The 19475-nt window shown below is 38.1% G+C and overlaps 1 pseudogene across 1 annotated transcript in view; it reads right to left on the bottom strand.

The window, feature by feature from the left end:
* Positions 1–15598, bottom strand: part of LOC150076394 (uncharacterized) — a 60610-nt pseudogene extending 45012 nt beyond the window's left edge. The window contains exons 1-2 of the transcript XR_016547806.1: positions 14781–15598; positions 8855–8981 (exon numbers count right to left, since the gene is read on the bottom strand). The product of XR_016547806.1 is annotated as an uncharacterized LOC150076394 (transcript). The remainder of the gene's footprint in view (positions 1–8854; positions 8982–14780) is intronic.
* Between the last annotated feature and the right edge of the window lie 3877 nt (positions 15599–19475).

The raw sequence follows: 19475 nt of genomic DNA, 5'->3' as shown, positions 1-19475 counted from the left end.
AATCCAGACAAACAAACAAACAAACAAAAGAAAATGTGCGAAACAAAAAACTATATTCGAGGGCAAACTAAGAAAATATTCGAATCCGGTTTTAGAAGCTCGGTTTCGGTTTTAACAACTCAAAATGAAAACCAATTTAACCGGTTTTATAAAACCAGTTTGCAAGCCCTATTTGAAATGTAAGGTATGCATATAAATTCATATAAGCTGGATGGTGGTGGAAATAGTATCATAGATGCTTCTCCAGAAACCCCCATAAACAGTCTATAAGAATGATGCTGGGTGACTGGGAGATAGGTAATTTATCCTTGTGATTTCAAATCATTGTTTCATAAATGAGCCCTTTGAGGTACATACTGTCATCTTGGAAGATGCTTCTCCAAGATAGGCAAAAATGCTGCAGCATGGAATGCAAGTGATAACTTGCATTCCACGTGATTACTCCTACCTTTCACCTTTTTCAACATCACCTTCAAGACTGAAATGTTAGAAATTTCTGCCGTTCTTGTCACAGACGCTCCTGCCAGCCAGGCTCCAACAATTACACCTCACTCAAAGAAATGTAGCCATGTTTACTTATAAATGGAGTTCTGCAGCATTATTCCAGTATTATAATAATACAGGAATAATGGTGCAGAACTCCTTTTATATTCATGAGGACTTCTAGGAAATGATTTTAATGTAATGCCAGTTAATGTGTGTGGAACCCTCTCATTATACATACACATCATAGGACCCTAGTACCCAAGAGTGTACATTTCTATTATTACTCCACTACCTATAACACTTCGAAGTCTTTCACATGAAGGAATTTCATAAGAAAAAAAAAAAAAGTTAACATAAACATGTGTACAATTCTGAATAATTATGGAGCAATGGCTGTTTAAATTTTAAAAAATGGCTATAAAATTTCCAATAGAAAAAAAAAAAGAATAAGTAAACTAGTATAAATAAACATTTTACTGCATATGTGTCTGCTTATTTTTATTTATTATTTTTTACCAGTGGAAAAACCATTATCATTTTTTTAAAATTTATCATTATCTTTTTTTTAAATTCTGAGGAGCTCCATAACTGCTCAGAATTATGTTTGAATCATGAAACTCGTTTTCATTTATTTTTGATTCAGAATTGATCCTTAAAATACAGCCCACAGTGTGCCATTAGATACTTAATTAATCAATCGTGAGTTAGTGTGGCAAGGTTCAAGCCAGTAGAACATTATGCTTTTTGTGCAACTGGTGTTTAAACAAGTCTGTTTCTATTGAATGTGTCTTGAAAGTTTTGTAGCTGAGTAATATGGCAAACATTAAGGAACAGCAAATCTGCATCAAATTTTTTCATAAACTTTGGAAAACAGCTTCGGGGACTTATGAAATGCTTAAACAAGTTTTTCGTAATGATGCTATGGGTAGAACATTAACTTTCAAATGTTATTCACATTTCCAGGGTAGTCAACATACAGTTGAGAATTTTGAGCATTGAGATCATTCATTATCAAGTCAGACTGATGAAAATATTGAAAAAGTGCATGAAATCATCCATGGGATAGATGGCATATGATTAACAGTATTTCTAACAAGGCAATGGTTAGGCCATATCTTGAGCTGCATACAGATATGGAAGCCTCACTTTAGGAAGGCTGTGGATCTCTTGGAATGGGTGAAGGGAAGAGCATTAGCATTAGTAATGGCATATGATGCAAGAAAGCAAGCTTATTCAGCATCAGCCAATAAAAAAAAAAAAAAAAAAACACACACCACTCCCATTTCACCCCTCCGTTCGTTCGAAATACCTGTCCAGTTGAGCTTTAAATTTGTTTAGGCTATCAACTTCAACAACAAGTGATGGAAGTCGGTTCCACCAACCAACCACCCACTGGCCAAAGGCAAATTTCCGCACGTCTATCCGACATCCGTCCTTCCTCAATTTGAATTTATGCCCTCTGAGGTGATTATTCTGAGCAAGATGAAGAATCCCATTGGCATTGAGCATGCTCAAACCATTCAAAGCCTTATACACCTCTATCAGATCACCTCGCCGGTGCCTAGTCTCCAGACTCTGTAATTTGCAAAAGTTAAGCCTTTCTTCGTAAGAGCAACCCTTTGTTCCATTCACTAATCTTGTTGCCCTTCTCTGTACCCGTTCCAACAGCTCTACATCCTTCTTGAAATGAGGCCTCCAGACCTGTATACAGTACTCAAGGTTTGGCCTGACCATTGCCTTATACAAGGGAATAATCACCTCCTTATCCCTGCTAGAAAAATTCCTGTATATCATTGACAAGACACCATGAGCTACTTTTGCAGCTCGTCTGCACTGCTCAAAGAACTTCATATCTGCCTGCACAATTACCCCCAGGTCCTTTTCATTCTCCACCACTGTCAGTGTAGTACCGCAGAGTTGATACGTTGCTCTGGGGTTACTGTTTCCCATATGTAGTACTTTACATTTGTCAATGTTAAACTTCATTTGCCACCTCTCAGCCCATCTGTTCAACCTTTCCAGATCCTGTTGCAGCAGCATAGCGTCACTAGTGTCCTTAACAACCCTGCCAACCTTTGTATCATCTGCAAACTTGGACATTAAACTTGATATCCCATCATCAATATCATTCATAAACACCGAAAACAACAACGGACCCAACACTGAACCCTGAGGAACTCCACTAATAACATTAGTCCACATTGAGCAGTGTCCATTGATTACCACTCTCTGTCTTCTGCCACTCAACCATCCCCTTATCCATAGCAGCAATTTGCCTCCAATGCCACACTGCTCCAATTTGTGCAGCAGTCTTCCATGTGCAACAGTATCAAAAGCCTTTCTAAGATCCAAATATATAATATCAAAGTTATTCCCTGCATCCAGTTCTTTTGTGACTACATCATAGTATCCAATCAAATTGGTCAGGCAAGACCTGCCCTTAACAAAACCATGCTGCGTCTGAGCTATAACTGAATTCTTGTCTAGATGATCCTGCAGTGCTTCTTTAACCAGTGCCTCCATTAATTTACTTGGAACAGAAGTTAAACTAACAGGTCTATAATTACTTGTGTCAGCCTTTGATCCTCCTTTGTGAATTGGGGTTACATTTGCACATCTCCAGTCTATGGGTACCTCCCCTGAGTCCAAAGAAGCTCTCATAATTATGGCTAGGGGTTTGCTTACTTCCTTTGCTGCCTCCTTTAATATAACTGGATAGATCCCATCCACCCCAGGTGCCTTTTTTATGTTTATCCTCAACAATCTCTCCTCCACTTTCCTCTCAGTTATTACAAAATCATCCAGCTCACTGCCAATGTTTACTTTACCTACATCATTCTCCTTCCTGAATAACTCCTCATGCGTGAATGTAGATGCAAAATACCCATTTAGATTGTTAGCCACCTGAGCAGGATCCTCAACTGTTGAACCATCAATATCCAGTGGACCAATCTGATTCATCCCTTTCCTTCTTGAGTTTAAATATGTAAAGAACTCTTTTCTGTTTTTCTTTGCATCCTTTGCCAAGGATTTTTCGTAGTCTGCCTTTGCCTGCCTAATCTCCTTTGTGACTTGGTTACAGACCAACTTATATCTATCATAGGCTTCCATGTCACCCATTAATTTGTATGTATCCCATGCATTTTTCTTCTCTGCCACATGTCTCATTAGTTCATCTGACAACCATTTAGGCCTAAACCTTGAACAATATTTCTTAGTTGGTATGTAAAGCCTGGTAGCCTCCAAGATTAGTTCCTTGAATGCTTCCCATTTTGAGTTTGCTGTTGGGAACATCATCAGTTGGTCCCACTGTATAGAATTTAAATACTGTCTCAGACCATCATAGTCGCCTTTACGAAAACAAAAACCCTTCTCTTTACCTCTGATGGTAGTTACCTCCTTGAGTAAATCCCACTTCAACACACTGTGATCACTGCCACCTAGTGGTTCATTTATCTGCAGATTCTTAATGCATGAAGAATCACTACTGATAATCAGATCAAGAGTATTGCTCCCTCTTGTTGCCTCACGAACATGCTGATGTAGAAAACAATCATCCAATAAATCCACAAAAGCCTTGCTAGTGTGCGAGTGACCAATCCACAAATTCCAGTCAATATCTGGGAAATTAAAATCCCCCATTATAAGACTCTCTGATTTACTGGCCCACTCTATTTCCCTGTACAATATCTTATTATACTCTTCAGAGTCATTAGGCCTATAGCACACTCCTACTCTCAATTTTGATTTCCCTATGCTTATGTCACACCAAACTGACTCGACACTGCCCTGTCCATCGACGTCGACTGGCTTCACTTCCTTGGACTTTATGTGTTTCTTAACTAATAGCATAACCCCTCCTCCCCTCCTGTCCTGTCTACCCTTTCTATACACATTGTATTCCCCAAATTCCAGTTCCGCATTACTTATATCTGTGTGACACCACGTCTCTGATATCCCAACAATATCTGCCTTTGATGTTTTGAGCAATACCTCAAATTCATCAAATTTATTTACCAAACTCCTAGCATTGGTGTACACGCAATTATACCTGCACCTGTTTCTATTCTTAGCTACCCTAACACAACCCATGTGTTTACTTGTACCGCAATGACTCCCAGCAGTCTCTGAAATATCCTGAATCTTGTTTTTCAGGTTTCTGCTCTCAATAGAAGCAGTGCAAGAATCACTTCCACCTCTGCCAGTGGCTACTGTTAATCTATTAGTCCTTGTATCCCCCCCAACTAGCAGTTTTCCGACCCACCTAACACTGCCTCGACAGCATCAGCAAAAATTCTTGCACCCTTTCTATTTAAGTGTATCCCATCCCTGTAGAAGCAATCTCTCCTGTTAACAAGTACAGTTCAGGATGAAAAAAATTCTACCCCCTGAGCCTTGCACAATCCCTCCAGGGCCGAATTGATCGACAAGGCTCTCATCATATACTCCCTCCTATCGTGTCTGGGCAGAATTGCAGACACTTTCAAATTCAACCCTAACAGTAATTCCGCCGGTCTCCTACTCTTAATATCATTAGTGCCAACGTGTACAACTATATCACCTTTTGTGCCCTTAAAAGATGATATCCGCTCTACAACGTCATCAACCTTTGCCCTTGGCAGACATACCCTGGTCCTATTCCACCTATCCTTTTTACAAAGCATGTTCCCCGTTTCCCTGACAATAGAGTCACCAACAACTACTAGTTCCTGTGGGACCAGCGCATTCTGCCTAGGGGGCTGCCTCTGTGTTGCCTGATTACCAAGTGCAAGCTCTGGCTTTGATGTGGGCAGCTGAGAGCTTGATGGGCCCCTCAATTTATTTCCTTCGAGGGCATCCACCCTGTCCTTCAAGCTCTCATAAAGGCCCATAACAACGCTGAGTTGTCGCCTGATTTCCTTGCACTCCTTACATCGTGCACACACAAAGACATCCCCCTTGGCAGTATCATGTCCCGTACCCGACTGCTCCGCAAACAGTGCATTTTAAAAGACTGTGATTCAGAGGGCAACTGCCCCCCTCAGTTCTCCCCTGAACCACAGCACACTCCCATTAGCTTGAGCCTTTTGCTTTGCTGCTCTGGTCAGAGTCATGATTCCGATTTAATTCAATAAAATTTCAAAACAAAAATTAAATCCTTAAGTTATATCCCAAAACAGTTATGTTATATATTTTTTTCGGTATCTAGTGTTTTCTACGAGTTCCCTTTATACAACTTCCGTATCATGTGTCCCACTATAGTTATGTATTAATTATTTGTTACGATTAAGTCGTTATATATATATAGAGTTAAAAATACAATTTAATTGACAATAAAGTTTATCAAGATTAATAGATTTACTGATTAATTGACAATATTATATTATGCACTATACTACACTAAGCTTATGCTATCGTGTAAAAATGGCGGGAATTCTCGAGCGGTACTTCTACGGACTCGTAAGTATTGATTAGCTTCCAAATCTCGCTATCTCAATTTAGAATAAACTAAGGATCCTGACTAGGTCTATAATCTACTTATAGAAGATAATTTGATATAACAATTGGTTAATAAATCGACTAAATTTGGTTAAAAAAAGACCTCTCGTTCAATTTGTAACACGTGGATTTGACCGTTACCGATACTCAGTAATACCTACAAAATCTCTGTCTAAGTTAAACTTTAAACTAAGTATCGTAACTAGGAATATAAAGCTACTCTAGAAAATAAGTTAATATGACAATTTAAGCTAATAAATCAGAAAATAAATCAGGAAAAACTTCTCTGTTCCAAGAGCTTCAAGGAGCTTTGTCCGCACAGGCTAACCTCGCACCCAGATTGCTCAATGAGCAATCTGGGTGAGCAACCAGATTGAGCAATGAGCTTAGTGAGAGGAACAAAGGGGGTGCACTTACAAGGAAAGGCTTCACTTCTGCAAAATGCAGCATTTGGAGACTAGACACCTGTGAGGAGATCTGATTGAGGTATTTAAAACTTTGAATGGACCATGTAAGCTAACTGCTAGTGGAATCCTTCCTCTTGCTTAGACTACACACAAGGGGATATAAATTCAAATTGAGGAAGGATGGTCATAGAATATATGTGTGGAAATTTGCTTTCAGCCAGTGGAAGTTGGTTATTGGAACAAACTCCCATTTGGTGTTGCAAGGTGGGTAGTTTGAATAAATTGAAGGAAGAACTAGACAGACTATTAGAGGGGATGGATAGGTGATTTGGAAGTGTTTTTTTTTTTTTTTTTTTTGCTGATGCTTCATATTCTTGCTGTCTTGCATCATTTGTCAGTATTAATACTAACTCAATTCTGGTAGATCATTCTCTTCTCCTGTAATGCTGATCTACCGACACTGCTGTCCCAGGGGAAGAGAAAGCAAGGTAACTTAGTGAAACCACCTTGTAAATCCAGAAGAACCCCAGCATCTCGAAATCTCCACAGATGTCCCCCTTATACTGCTCCTACTTAATCTTCTCTAACACATGCTTCACATTTCTGTAGTCTTCTTTAATACGAAGAGAGTGTGCAACAGGAATTGATCGGTGTACATTCTTATGAGAAGCAATGCAACTTTTGAACACTTACTTGTACTGTCTATGAAAAAATACCACTCTTGGATTGTGACCAATACCAATTTCACCATAAAGACCAAAACAAGAGCACAGGGATACCACAACAGTCTAACAGTGTAGATGACTGACATGTCTTTTTCTGTATGTGGAAGCCTTGCAGCGGCAAGTTACTAGATTCCCCTCATTTAAATGCAATTCTAGGATCTCTGCACTGGATTTGGTTAAACTTAAGTCCCCCACTAAGTCATCCAGTTCTTGCTGATTAGAAAAATGTGGCACTTTATTGAATGGGCTTCTGAGAAATAATCCCAATTACACCTCAAGCCTGTTCACCAGATTCATCATCCAATTCCAATTATTCTTCTGTGGAAGGTAGATTGAGAACTGGCAAATCACTGTGTAGCACCAGAGATAAAGACGATGGTATTATTATTATTATTACTAGCCACATAGTGCAAAGAAGCCTAAGGCTTATGCTACACCAGCCAAAAAAAATTCCGAGTTACCCTGAGTGAGTGAGTGAGTGAGAGAGAGAGAGAGAGAGAGAGAGAGAGAGAGAGAGAGAGAGAGAGAGAGAGAGAGAGAGAGAGAGAGAGAGAGAGAAGTAGAAGGGAATCACCAAAAAAGAGAAGAATGATGATATCCAGCTCAGGACCCTGGGTGTGCCAAGCCCATACTCACCAGATGTGAGCCCCTGGGGGTATGTTGGGATACACTACAGCTTTTCAATCTGCAGACATTTCAAACTTTGCTATATACGCCATTGTGGGCTCTCTATATTCAAGGTTTAGCAAAAGACATACACTTATAACTATCACGAAACAATATATATCTCTCTCTCATGTTGACAACTACCACAGTAGAAATGAGGTGCCCAAAATTTTTTTCAATCACCCATAGACTTCATATGCACTGCAAAATTGGTGCCAATGTTATGTTTTGTCTGCTTCAAGCCAATATAATATTGACAAACATAGTAGTATGGAGATAAAAAAAAAACCAACTTTATTATACAAATACTCTAGACACTTATATAACACTGTATTTATATGAACTTATGTAATACATATAAATGTCACACAAACATAAAACTTTGAATTGCCACCAAAATATCAACACTAGAGAGAAACCAATGACACTGTTGGATTCAAGACACAAAATACATATAAGAAGTAGTTAGATATAAACATGTTTTTGTTACATAGTGAATTAGCATTAGCATTAGTAGAGGCATTTGATGCAAGAAAGCAAGCTTATGCAGCATCAGCCAAAAAAAAAAATAATAAATAAATAAATAAATAAAAAGTAACCACTTCCACTTCACCCCTCTGTTTGTTCGAAATACCTGTCCAGCTGTGACAGTTGTACTATCTCAGCTGGGCAACAGTTGTACTGAGTTGTTCCTTGTTAGGAAAACAAATAAAAGGAATAATCTGCAATTTATATATGAGTATTAGAAGATAAACATAACATCGAATTAAGAAACTCCAATTAATGTTATCAAGTAAGCCATTCACTAGAAGGCAAAACAACCACCAGGCATTTCACTCAGCATCAGTCATTTTGTCTTCCAGCTATTAGGAAGCTAAGATCTACTAAACTTGTGATACATTTTAAAATAAATTAACCATAAAACATAATAATACTAACAGATACATTTTGCAATTTCAGTAAACCTAATTCTAATATTCAAAGAAGCACTACCAATTCCTCCAATCAGAGAATTTTTTAGGTCCTTAAATTGAAGAATTAATAAGAGATTATTAGTATTATTCTACAACTGTTAGTATAATCATTAGTTACCTTTTCTTCTGTGAAATACATTTCAAAACATTCATAAAGTTTGGCTTTAGGCACCTTCTGATGCTGATGTTTAAGTTTTACAACACTTGAATCTTCTTCAATTTGGCAGAAATCATTAGGAACAACTCTGCAGATTAAAAATATTTAAAAAAAAAAACATTAATATTTGTAAAGATCAAAATATATTTTATTAATCTCAAGTTCATGATGCATAACTGAATAGACAATTATAAATTACACAACAATATTAAGTTATAATCCATTATATATATCCCCTCTGGACAAGAGGGGATGTACTATCCCCTCTGTCCAAATTGCAATGGTGACCATCCAGCATACTCCAAAACTTTTAAATTATTAGTATTAATAGCACAAATTATGCAAGGAAGCAAGTCTATACAGTATCAGCCAACCTAATCTGTCGATCTATTAATTTGTCTAATTCTTCCTTAAATGTATTCAAACTACCCACTTTCACAGCACCAGACAGCAGCTTGTTCCAACGATCAATTACTCTCTGAAAGAAAATTTTTTCACATCTACCCTGCAGCCACCCTTTTTCAATTTGAATTTATGACCCCTTGTGTGCATTTTTGTCTGAGAAGGAGTAAGGATGCTATCAGCATTTAATTTACATTTACTCAATCCATTTAAGCCATACACACTTTTGGCATCAGCCAAAAAAAAAAAAAAAAAAAAACACCTTCCCACAACACCTGTTCATCCCCTCCTCCAATAGTTTGCCTAGTTCTTTCTTGAATTTATTCAAACTATCCACTTCCATAACAACAGATGGAAGTTTATTCCAACAATCAACTACGTGCTAACTGAAGGCAAACTTCTACACATCCACTCTGCAACCACCCTTCCCTGATCTGAATTTATGCTCCCCCGTGTTTAGTCTGAGCAAGAGGAAGAATGCCATCAGCACTGAGCTTGCTCAATCCATTCAAAGCCTTAAACACCTCAATCAAATCATCTTAAGGTACCTAGTCTCCAGATCCTGCAATTTGCAGAAATGAAGCCTTTCTTAGTAGCAGCATTCCTTTGTTTGCCCGACCATTGTTCTACTCTGCACCTGTTCCAGCAGATCTACATCCAATCAGTTGGTACATTAATCTGGGATTAATGTACCAACTGATTAATGTACCAAGTGTGTGTACATTAATCTACTGCTATCCAAATGCAGTGCCTTGCATTAGTCAATTTCAAACTTCAATTGCCTCTCAGCCCACCTGTCTAATTTTTCTAGATATTGTTACAGCAGCCTACAACGATTACTGTCATTAACACCTTTGCTGCCAGCTTTCCCAATGACCTCTTTGATCTAGGATTGAAAACCATGCGAATGAGCCAATCTGGATTAGAAAGATCAGAGACATTTTTGGGCTTTTTTCTCACTATGACTGAATTAATCACCTTCTGGTGAAGGTTGCTAGACAAAAATATCTAGTTTTATTTCTGTCAATTGCAAGAAAAAGTTCTAAAAGTAGGGTAGTTCCCCCCCTCAAAGTGGATTAAAATTTCAGTGTTGTATATTTGTATGAGGAAGCAGCGAACATGTTAGCCATCTTGCCAACATTTGTATCATCTGCAAACTTAGACCATTAAGCCTGATATACCTTCATCAATATCGTTAATAAATATAGAAAACAACAATGGGTTCAGCACTGGCCCTTGGGAGACTCCACTAATAACATTTTTCAACAAAGAGCAGTGTCCATTGATAACCACTCTGTCTTCTTTCATTCAACAATTTCTTTATCCATAGCAGTAACTTGCCCTTAATGCCACACTGCTTCAATTTGTACAGCAGTCTTATCTGAAGTGTTATAAAATGCTTTCCTGAAATCCAAGTATATGATATTATGATATCAAAATTATTTTTTGCATCCAGTTCACTTTGTTACTGCATCATAGTATACAATCTGACAGCAAATCCATGCAGTAACTGCAGTATAATTGCATGTCTGTCTACATGGTCCTGCATCACTTCTTTAACCAGTAACTCTATTATTTTCTCTGGAACAGAAGTTAAGCTAACAGGTCTGTAATTACTCATACCACCCACTGATCCCCCTTTACGAATTGGAGATACAGCTGCATATCACCAGTTTGCAGGGATCTCCCCTGAATCCAAGGATGCCTAGCCAAACCCCTAGCCATAATTATGAGAGCTTCTTTGGACTCAGGGGAGGTACCCATGGACTGGAGATGTGCAAATGTAACCCCAATTCACAAAGGAGGATCAAAGGCTGACACAAGTAATTATAGACCTGTTAGTTTAACTTCGGTTCCAGGAAAATTAATGGAGGCACTGGTTAAAGAAGCACTGCAGGATCATCTGGACAAGAATTCAGTTATAGCTCAGACACAGCATGGGTTTGTTAAGGGCAGGTCTTGTCTGACCAATTTGATTGGATACTATGATGTAGTCACAAAAGAACTGGATGCAGGGAATAACTTTGATATTATATATTTGGATCTTAGAAAGGCTTTTGATACTGTTGCACATGGAAGACTGCTGCACAAATTGGAGAAGTGTGGCATTGGAGGCAAATTGCTGCTATGGATAAAGGGATGGTTGAGTGGCAGAAGACAGAGAGTGGTAATCAATGGACACTGCTCAACGTGGACTAATGTTATTAGTGGCGTTCCTCAGGGTTCAGTGTTGGGTCCATTGTTGTTTTCTGTATTTATAAATGATATTGATGATGGTGTATCAGGCTTAATGTCCAAGTTTGCAGACGATACAAAGGTTGGCAGGGTTGTTAAGGACACTACTGATACTATGCTGCTGCAACAGGATCTGGAAAGGTTGAGCAGATATATAGGAATTTTGCTAGCAGGGAAAAGGAGGTGATTGTCCCTCTGTATAAGGCAATGGTCAGGCCACGCCTTGAGTACTGCGTACAGGTCTGGAGGCCTCATTTTAGGAAGGATGTAGATTTGCTTGAGCATGTACAGAGAAGAGCAACACGATTGGTGAGGGGAATGAAGGGATTCTCTTACCAAGAGAGGCTTAAGTTCTGCAAATTGCAGTGGCTGGAGACTAGGCACCTGCGCGGTGATCTGATTGAGGTCTATGAGGCCTTGAATGGGTTGAGCACGCTGAATTCTGATGGGATCCTTCCACTTGTTCAGATTACCAACCTACGGGGACATAAGTTCAAATTAAGAAAGGACAGATGTAGAATAGATGTGCGGAAATTTGCCTTTAGCCAGCGGGTGGTTAATTGCTGGAACAAACTTCCATCTGTCGTTGTGGAAGTTGATAGGTTGAATAAATTTAAGGAGGAACTGGACAGGCATTTGGAGGGAATGGTGTGATTTTTTTTTTTTTTGGCTGATGCTGCATAAGCTCCTACACTTGCTTTCTTGCATCATGTGCCACTACTACTACTACTACTAGATGGGCTGAGAGGTGGCAAATGAAGTTTAACATTCACAAATGTAAAGTACTACATATGGGAAACAATAACCCCAGATCAACGTATCAACTCTGTGGTACTACGCTGACAGTGGTAGAGAATGAAAAGGACCTGGGGGTAATTGTGCAGGCAGATATGAAGTTCTCTGAGCAGTGCAGACGAGCTGCAAGAGTAGCTCATGGTGTCTTGTCAATGATATACAGGAATTTTTCTAGCAGGGACAGGGATGTGATTATTCCCTTGTATAAGGCATTGGTCAGGCCACACCTTGAGTACTGTATACAGGTCTGGAGGCCTCATTTCAAGAAGGATGTAGAGCTACTGGAACGAGTACAGAGAAGGGCAACAAGATTAGTGAATGGAACAAAGGGTTGCTCTTACGAAGAAAGGCTTAAGTTTTGCAAATTACAGAGCCTGGAGACTAGGCATCGGAGAGGTGATCTGATAGAGGTGTATAATGCTTTGAATGGCTTGAGCATGCTCAATGCCTATGGGATTCTTCCTCTTGTTCAGAATAATCACCTGAGAGGGCATAAATTCAAATTGAGGAAGGACGGATGTCGGATAGATGTGTGGAAATTTGCCTTTAGCCAGCGGGCAGTTGGTTTGTGGAATAGACTTCCATCGCTTGTTGTTGAAGATAGCCTAAACAAATTTAAGGCTCAGCTGGACAGGTATTTCGAACGAATGGAGGGGTGAAATGGGAGTAGTGGTGTTTTTTTTTTTTTTTTTTTTGGCTGATGCTGAATAAGCTTGCTTTCTTGCATCATATGCCTCTACTAATGCTAATGCTCTCATAATTATGACTAACAGTTTGCTTACATCCTTAGCTGCCTCCCTTAATATAACTGGATAGATCCCATTCACTCCAGGTGCCTTTTTATGTTTTAACTTCTCTTCCACTTTGTTCTCAGTTATCACAAAATCATTTAGTTCCCTGTTAAGAGTTTGATAAAATTCTGGCATTCCAATCCCTAAAGAATTCCTCATGTGTGAATGTAGATGCAAAATACCTATTCAGTTTGTCAGCAATCTGAGCAGTATTATCAACAGTTAAACCACTAATATCAAGTGGACAAATGTGATTGAATCCCTTCCTTCTAGTGATTACATAAGAAGTTTTTGTTTTTCTTTGCATCCTTTCCAAAGACTTCTCATAATCTGCCTTAGCTTTCCTAACCTATCTTTTGTGACTTGATTGCAAACTAAAGTATGTATCTACCATAAGCTTCTGTATAACCTGATAATTTATATGCATCCTATGCATTTTTCTTCTCTGCCACAAGCCTCATTAGTTCATGTGACCTCCATTTAAGTCTAAGTCTTGAAGAGTATTTCTTATTTGTTATATGATAACAACTAATAACTTCCCCGAATATTTCCCATTGAGAATTTGTTGTTGGTAACAACATCGGTTAGTCCCTCTGTATACAATTTAAAAGCTGCCTGAGACAACTGTAGTCACTTTTTCAAAAGCAAAAGCCCTTCCCTTTACCCTTGATGGTAGTCACATCTTTAAGTAAATCCGACATCGATACACTGTCATCACTGCCACCAAAGGGATCTTTTACTTTCAGGTTCTTAATGCATGAAGAATCGTTGCTGATAATGAGATCAAGAGTACCGCCTCTTTCTCATTGCTTTTATAACAACTGCCATAGAAAACAGTTAGCCAATAAATCCACAAAAGTCTTGCTAGTGACTCTCACAAGTTCCAGTTAATATCTGGAAAGTTAAATTCCCCAATATATGACATTCTGATTTACTGGCCCACTATTTCTCTGTATAGTTCTTCGTTATACTCATCACAGTCCCTTCAGAAGTAACAGAAGTGTGTTATAGGCTTATTGTGCCTATAACACACTTCTACTCTCATTTTCAATTTCCCAGTGCTTATGTCACCAATCTAACTCAGCATGCACTGGCCACCCATGTCAACTGGATGCACTATCTTAGATTTAATGCTTCTTAACTAAGAGCATAACCCCCCCTTCCTGCCCTTTTTGTACAAAGGGGTAAACCTATTAGGAGCTCCTACCATGCTGATGTCATGGCTCTTCCCTCAGGCATGTTAACTGCTGACACTGGCTCCTGCTGATCTGGCTGGTATGGAATCTTATACAGAGAGCCACTCTGTACCCACAGTGCAATCTCCCCCCCCCCATAGGACACACTGGTCCTATGACTTTGTACCCAACCAATTCAACATCACTTGAGCCTTGTACAGTCCCAAGCACTAAACTGATTGACATAGCTCTCATCAATTCAACATCCCTTAAGCCTTGTATAGTCTCTCAAGCACTAAACTGATTGACACAGCTCTCATCATGTAGTCCAATCGTTTCTGGACAGAACTGCTGAAACTTTTAAATTTAATCCTAACATGCGACATTGTCCTATACTTGTTAACTAAGTCCTCAGAATCTCCTACTCAATTTCATCAGTGCCAATGTGTACAACAGTATCACCTTTTCATGCCCTAAGAAGATATCTACACAATGTCATCAATGCCTTCTTGGCTGCCTTTGAAAGGACCATAAAAAGTTTTAATGATATCCTCCAATCGATATGCACATACTGCTGATCCACCGATACTATTTGCTGGAGTAGTGAAAACAGCATAGATCAGACTTGCTTGAATTTCGCTAAAGTAAAATGGGAATTCTCCTCCAATGGAGCAATTAAGATGAGCTTTCAGGAATGATGAAGGTTGCAGAATTTGTGAGGCCCACTTTTGTCTTTTGTACACACTCTAGAATAAACAGTGTTTCCACAATTAATGTATTTTACAGCAGTTTCATGGAAGAAAGAATATACATACTCTCCACCGTGGGGGAGGAGCTAATGAAGTTGGGTGCATTTAAGTGTTGCCAATTAAACTGTTCTGTCCAAAAAGGTTTTCTATAAAAAGAGGATCTGCTCCAGTAAACTATGCTACTGTTGCCACATAAAGATCTTCATCTGCATATATAGCAGTACTATTATGATTAGGATCATATGGACAAACACCTTCTCCAGGTCTATTATCTGTCTTTATATAATTAGAGTCTGTTTGCTGATAATGTCTACATTTTGGTTTGTAAGCATTTGTACCACATAACAAAACAGTCTTCAGATTTCTTTGCTAACACTCTAATATAATTTTGGCATTCTTCTGATTTTCTCTTTAGTCGGCATCCTTGTTTTAGGAGTACCATTCAAGTTTCTTCCTTTCTTGCAAATTACTTAATGGTAGGTTGTAAACAAAGTTCCTTGCTCCTACTAAAAGATATTCACCATCTTACTCTAACAGTTTGAAATGATCGATATGCATTTCATTACCTAGGAAACGATGCACATTTTCTTCTTGTAGTTTCTGATATATAACTTTTGGCCTGATTTCATCTTATCAAGCAGACTTCACTGATATGCTACACAATAATAGGTAGAGAACTACTAATACCATCATGCATTCATCTGTTATGATCCATTCGTTGCAGAAGCCATTTTATTTGGTTCTCACTTCATAGAGTCAGTTGCATTCTTGTCAGATCACAGAAGCGCTACTCTTAACCACCTCAAAATACAAAGGGAGGGAATTAATGAGACACCTGGAGAAGAGACCAGATGAGAGGCTTGGAGAAGGTGTTTATTCATATGATCCTAATCATAATAGGATGCATCTGCTATATATGCAGATGGAGATCTTTATGTGGCAACAGTAGCACAGTTTGCTGGAGCATTCCTCTTATTTATAGTAAACCTCTTTGGACAGAACAGTTTAACTGGCAATACTTAAATGCACCCAACTTCGTTAGCTCCCTCCTAAGTGGAGAGTATGTATATTTTTTCTTCCTTGTAACTGCTGTAGAATACATTAATTATGGAAAGATTGTTTATTCTAGAGTTGCTACAGTGGGTACAAAAGACAAAGGTGAGCCTCACAAATTCTGAAACCGATGGCTTGTCTTAATTGTTCCTGAAAGCTTGTCTTAATTGCTCCTTTAATGAAATTCAATCTACCAGAAATATTGTAAATGGAAGTTTTGGTGCAATTCAAGCAAGTCTGATCTATGCTGTTTCCACTACTCCAGCAAATAGCATCAGTGGATCAAGCAGTATGTGTATACCAGTTGGAGGATATCAATAAAAATATTTCCCTGACAATAGAGTCACCGACAATAACTACCTGCTCTGAGACCAGCATATTCTGCCTTGGGGATTTCTGCTGTGTTACCTAATACGCAAGGATAAGCTGTGACGTTGAGTTGGGCAGCAGTGGGCAGTAGTCTCTCAATGAGCCTACCAATTTAATTCCTTCCAGAGCATACACCTTGTTCTTCAAGCTCTCACAAGAGCTTATCAGTACATTTGAGTTCAAGCTAATTTTCTCACAACCTTTATACTGAACACACACAGACATTCCCCTTGACTGTATCATTTCCCATTCCAGATACTGAACACACACAGACATTCCCCTTGACTGTATCATTTCCCATTCCAGATAGTCTGCAAACAACAAAAAGTAGCACATATTTTAAGGCCACGATTTGTAGGAGAACTGCTCCCTTCAGTTCTCCCCTGAGCCACAGAACTCCTGCTACTTTGAGCCCTTTGCTTTGCTACTCTATTGAGGCACAATTTCCATTTAAATTCAATTTAATTTGAGAATACTACACTAAACTAACAGATATCTGAAAGCAATAATAACACTACTCCGATCACAGATTATGCAGCAATAATATGTATTACGGTAGCAAGTTTACATTATTATATATATTATGCTTATACTGTTACATTTGTAAAATTATAAATTAGTTATAATAGATAATAAAATTATCTATTAATTAAATTATCTTAGCTAAAAATAAAAAATAGGCCAAACTACATGATTAGGACTTTCAAGCAACTTATTTATTACAATCAAAACACTATAATTCCACTACACTATGAGTTACTTTAGCACTTGTTAAAGAGATATTCCTTATTTAGAAACTTGGAAATTTACATCAATATTCTGGAAAAGAATGGAGGACTTGATATCTAAGTTTTGTCCAATCTCAGCATTCTGATATAATAGCTTGTGTGATGGTATTTTCATACCTTGAGTACCTTAACTAACTCCTGCACTCGCTCAAGTTGACTGTTTGTTAAAGAAAATTTCCTTAACTACGACTTGGAACTGTCACCAATCTTGCCAGAAGACTTGATATTTAGTGCTTATATTACGATAGCAGGTTTTGGACACATTTTTTATAATCTGTCTGGAAAATTGCACACTGACATGACTTGCCAGCTAAATTCAGTATTTGTGGTGGATTTCAGGTTATGTACCTAAATCTTTCATGTTCTCAAAACAGACTGTCTAAATTGCATTAGAAAGTGGACTAACTTTTAACCTGGATTTGACTTTTTAATATGTCAAGATAATAGAATTCAATGTTCATTTTTTCATCATATTAGGAAGGGAGGATTTGAATTGTGGAGGTGGACATGGATGATGTGGTACTCCATTCCTGATTAAGGTGGGTGTCCACCTCCACTTCACTCCCATTTTGTTCATGAGATGCGTATATATTTTTCCAGCGTGCATATAATTATCATAGACCTCATCGTTATCTCTGCCCTCTCCAACTCATCTTTTAGGTCAGGGTGATTGCAAGAACAAAGGTCAACAGCTACATAGGATGGTAGGATAAAAATGGCCTGCTTCCATATGGCAAAGGATGGAAACCAAGTGGAAGCAGCTTCTGCCTACCTCGGCCAATCACACAATACAAAAACATACCATTGCACTACACTATGATACATGCACACCACTATACTGATTGGCTTGTGCTTCGTACAGTACTACATACTCACACATGCCATGTTTGTCTTCATTAGGCCAAACCCATTTTAAATACAAAAATAAATAGTCTTTTCCATACACATTGTACTTATCATATCCAACTTCCACATTCCTTATGCCTGAATGGCACCATGTTTCCAATATCTCTATAATCCTCCACATTTGTTGACTTAACCAGTACTTCAAATTCATCAAATTTGTTTTTATGCTTCTAGAATTGGTGTACAAGCAAGTATAACTGCACTTATTTTTTGCTGTTAGTAACTCTAACACAATCCATATATTTGGTTGCTCCCATGAGAACCACCAGCAGGCCTTGAAATCCCCAGCATTTGCTTTCTAGGCTGCTACATTTCCCAATAGAAGTAGTGTAAGAATCCCTTTCACCTCTTCATAGCTAATGTTAATCTATTAGTCTGTGTATCCCCTCAAGCTAGCAGTTTCTGACCCATCTAACACTGCCTCAATAGCATCAGCAAATATTCTTGCACCCCCCCTCTACCATGCTGAGAAAATTCTACCCTATGGGCCTTGTGTAATCTCTTGAGGGTTAAACTGATTAACAAGGCTCTAATCATGTACTGCCACCCATTATGTCAGAAAGATTCCAGACACTTTCAAATATAACTCTAATTTCTGTTTTTCTCAAAATTGTCTTATACCTGTTAAGTAAACCTCAGGTTGACTTTTCTTAATATATTATTAGTACTAACACATATAACAATATTACCTTTTGTACTCTTAAAAGATGATAGCTGCTGTACAATATCATTCATCACGTTTCATTTTCATGTTATACAGTTGCAGGAAATTGATGTAACAATTAAATTTATACTTACTTTTCCCTGATTTCCTTCTTCCATTCAACAAACAATTTCACATGCCGAGGACCCATATTATATTGATTTTCCCATAAAGCTAAGGCCTGATCCAAAACTGGCATATATAAAGGGTGGTCCACATTATCAGGAAGATAACCCTGTTCTGGTGAAACTTCAGCCACACACAGCCTGAAGAGAAATTCTTTTTCCTTAGATAACAGAAAAAAAAAAAAAAAAAAAGTAGCTGTTTAAGTAGCAATATTTAGATGGTAACAGAGGCAAGTATACGAACTATACATGATACAATTAAAAGGATAAAATCACTTATCTGAAAATAAAGTTAGCCACTACTGTCAAGTTAGAAAATTTTGTTACTTTTCTTAAAATCACACACAATACATCATACTGCGATTATAATTTTGATTTTTCAAAGTCAATGTGACAAGTGTGTATTCTTAAATGCATAATATTTTTCTTTATCCAAAAATAAAAATCTATAATGTTTTCAGTTATTATTTTATTATTTAGATTTGTGAGAC

This window comes from Mastigoproctus giganteus, chromosome 13 (assembly GCF_048544385.1).
Source record: "Mastigoproctus giganteus isolate SK-2022 chromosome 13, ASM4854438v1, whole genome shotgun sequence".
NCBI lineage: Eukaryota > Metazoa > Arthropoda > Arachnida > Uropygi > Thelyphonidae > Mastigoproctus > Mastigoproctus giganteus.
The sequence above is the reverse complement of the archived record's forward strand: the minus strand, read 5'-3'. Positions and strand labels throughout refer to the sequence as shown.